The sequence below is a fragment of the Pinus tabuliformis genome, chromosome 1_1 (genome assembly GCF_031772625.1).
Source record: "Pinus tabuliformis cultivar Carrire ecotype Pingquan chromosome 1_1, CPIR1, whole genome shotgun sequence".
Taxonomy (NCBI): domain Eukaryota; kingdom Viridiplantae; phylum Streptophyta; class Pinopsida; order Pinales; family Pinaceae; genus Pinus; species Pinus tabuliformis.
In genome coordinates, this window is record NC_142297.1 from 845,715,665 (window position 1) to 845,719,935 (window position 4,271).

Below are 4,271 nucleotides of genomic sequence, written 5' to 3' on the forward strand. Positions count from 1 at the left end.
AGCATAGGGGTCTCATGCTTCTATGAGATTCGTCAAGAAGGACTGATTCCTCCTCATAATATCTGCATTATCATCTATTAGGTCATACATTCAATAATATTTCATGTACTAATCAAAACATGATGAGAGGCATAACCAAAGTTTGTCATAAACCATGTTTATAACCAGCATATAACCAATAGAATAATAAAGATAGAACATCCATAAAAGCCACATATTAACAAGTACATTTACACATGCAACACAAGAGGAAAAAATCTCTTATTAACATATGCAAAATCCAACCAAGCCAGGGACTTCCAGGTACCAACCGACCATATATTGGGCTGACACAAATCTTCGTTTCGGCCAATCGCCCTCGTGCCATATTCTAAGCATGAATGTGGGACTCACAAGAAAACCAAGTAGGGCTTCCTTAGGCTTTACCGTATATCTCACGAAGGGATTCCTAGGCCCAAAAAATGAACATACACTTCAGGCTTTAGCATAATCCCACCATATACTAGTCCATGGATCACTAGGCCTATACATTCATGGATGCCTCTAGATCTCTTCACCTAAACCATGAGGAATCTGTCTATCTCCACCTCTAGGATTTACTGTGTATCCCACCATTACTAGTAAAGGGATTCCTGGGCCCAACGAGGTCTCCACCCTCTAGGCTTTACCATGTATCTTGCCATTACTAGTCAAGGGATTCCTAGGCCCAACGAGAGTGTTCACAACTAATATTTACCGTATATCCCGCCAAGGGATTTGTAGGCCTTGTGATTCTTCCTGAGACCACCCCACTTACTTTTGAAACCATCGAGCAATCCAGCTCAAACAAGTAAGAGAATCCCATCATACCATAGTTATCTGGAAATGGCAAGGAAAGGATGAAAAATAATGATACACCTGGAAAAACCCATGCCAATGACATCAAGAGAACCAAAAACATGCATGCATGTACCATGCATGCTAAAACTAGCAAGGAAATCATACATGCAACTCAATACTGAAAAATAATCCCACTGTATATGCTTGGTTCTCACTCTTCCTTGCTTGATCTTTGCTTCCCTCTAGGTTCGTGTGCTTCCTTTGCATTCTTTTCTCCAATTCTAGAGTGCTCCAAGAATAATTTAAATGTCCAAGAGTATGAGAGAGAGATAATAGAGAGAGATAGATCCAAAACTAAACAAACAAAAGGTTGTGAACTGATCCTCAGAAGCTTTTTTCTCAATTTATTTTCTTTATTTTCCATTATTTTCTTTCAATTTCATCCCCATATGCAACATGTGACCTTTCACCTTCCTTTTCTCCTAATTTCCATTATTTTCATAAATAAAATTTCAATTAATTCCTCTTGCCTTTTGAAAGCCTTTGCCAATTTTCTTATCCATAATAAACCAATTGAACACCCACACTAGGATGTTTTGCCCAACATTCAACTTGGAATAAGTGTGCCATGGCCTTGGTTATATTATTTTCCTTTATTAACTTTATTACATGGCTTTGTGACCAGGGTTGTTACAGAACCACCCCCCTTGGGGGAACACCATTGTCGGTGTTTAATGACACATACAACTAGCAATACTATTGCAAAGAAAAACATACTGCTCATGGAGCTCTATCACTTAGCTCAATGCAATATTTAGAATGATTAACTTGTTCAGAAGCAAACTAACATGGCAAACATAACAAAATGAAAACCATACCGAAATGACACCCATACTGCCTATTGGAGCTTTATAATAGAGCTTGTGACGTTATATATATATATATATACCAAAACACCACACATAAACATATGTCAAAAGTCATCTGCTCAACTATCGAATATTGAAGGATACATAGCCTACATCTCATCAACCATCTCCCATGTAGCTTCATGAGAACCAAAGTGCTTCCACTACACTTTAACCTACTTGATTTCTCGGTTCGGGAGCATGAGCATCTTTCTCTGTAGAATACACTGAGGTTCCAGTTGGAATTCTCCTTCTGGCTCCACCTGCAATATAAACAATTCAATCACATGATCAACATCCTTAACATACTTCTTAAGAAATGAAACATGGAAATGTCATGGACTTTCACTGTCATAGGTAGTGCAGGTTGATAGGCTAATGGTCCAATCCTCTTAAGAATCTTGAAAGGTCCACAAACTAAGGTGCCATCTCTGCACATGATCTAATCCAATCCTCACGGATCTATTTTTGGGCTTAATGTGCAAGTACACATGTTCCTGAACTTGAAACTCCTTAAACATCCTTTTATGCTCTACATAATTCTTCTATCTATCATGTGTTTCCTTTAGATTCTTCTTGATTACTTGCATTTCCTGTTCCATCTCTACCAGCATGTCCAGTCCAATAAGTACTCTGTTCACTGGATCACTCCAGTTGATGGGAGTATTAAAACTTTGGCCATCTAGTGCCCCGAACAGACTCATCCTTAGAGACCCTTGATACCCATTGTTGTAAGCAAAATAACCAACGAAAGGTACTCCTCCCATCTCCTCTGTTGGTGCATGAAATACATCATCATCATATCCTCCATAATCTTGTTGACCCTCTTTGTCTATCCATATGTATGTGGACGATAAGTTGTGTTGAAGGCCAACTCTATACCCAAACCAACGAATAACTCTATCTAGAACTTGGAAGTGGACTTAGCATCCCACTCTAACACTATCTTCTTTGGAACACCATGCAACCTCACTACATATCTTATGAAGACTTGTGTTTCGTTATTAGTTGAATATGTATGTAACCACCACCCTCCCACATCTACCGAAGTAACCGGCCAATGGTGTGAACATGCAACGAGAGCGGCCACTATGATATGATTCAACCTCCTTGGTGATCTTAGGGAAATGGAATTGATGGAACACATCAACCGTAGCTTCCAGGAGACTTCTGAGCCACTTAGACATCCTGCCCCTGGGTCCCACTGATCTTTTACACCTCTTGAACTCTAGATGTTATCATGATATGGGCATGCCAGTGTATATGGACCTATGGATGCTCTCACAGGCCTGCAAGCTAGCGTCTAAGGAATTTTTCGAGAAGAACTGCGCAAGCATCCGTGGAATTCAAGGCACTTTTCTAGCCCATATTTCTGGCCACTGCCCAGAACTTGCTGTAAATTCCAGAATCCATCAAATAGATGACAATATTATTAAACCAAAAATAAACCTTAGTACTAGGCCTAACCATCCCCAACCAGGATTGACATTCGGTTAAAATCTTAGGATCAATGCAACCTACATGTCTAGAATACAAGACAGAGCATAAATGACTGAAAACTCTTATGAAATATGACAAGAAGGATCATCACCTTCTCCCTTGAACTATTATGACATCAATTAGGTATTTCATTCATCATTTTAACAATTACAAGTAAATACATGAAATAACCATGACATGAACCAGTCAATTGACCATACTTATAACCAGCATAAAACCATGGAAATAAAAGAGATGTAAAAACCATTATATCCACATATAAACAAGTATAAAATCAAGAGAAATAGCTTTCATTAATCATAGGTAAATCCAACCAGGTTTAGGACTTCCACGTACCACCCGACCATAGACATGGTTGAACCAAATGTTTCTTTCAACCAATCACACTTGTGCCATATTCCAAGCATGAATGTGGGATCTCATGGATAAATCAATCCAAAAACAACCAAGGGAATCCAAAGTTTAAACCACCTCCACCCTCACCAAATCGTGATCACACCAAAACTGGTGCTTTGATCACAAAATTGAACCAAACTTGGAACGATATCTAGAATCCATCACTATCCTTGAGGAATTTTTTGTCTCCTTGTCTCTCAGGATTTACCACAATCTAATCTCGGATCACTAGGCTCTAAACCGAGACCAAATTCTCGGGCTTTACCACAATCCAAACCTGTCTCATTAGGCCATAAATCGAGCCTCCTCCCTCAGGCTTTACCGTGTATCTCGCAAAAATTGGTCAATGGGTTTCTAGGCCCTTGGGAATGAACCTTGAGACGACCTCCACCCCAGATCCCGAAATCCATCCAAAAAACCAAAGATAAAAATGAAGATAAACATCCCAACACACCATGGCATCTAGAAAAAGGCTAGGCTAGGTTGATAACCACTCATAAACTGGAAAAACCATGCCAACGACAGCAAGACAACCATACACAAACATACAAGCCATGCATGTGAAAACTATTTAGGAAATCACACATGCAATATGTTACCTCCAAGTATCCCTGCTAAAGCTACTTAATCCTATTGTTCATTTCCTAA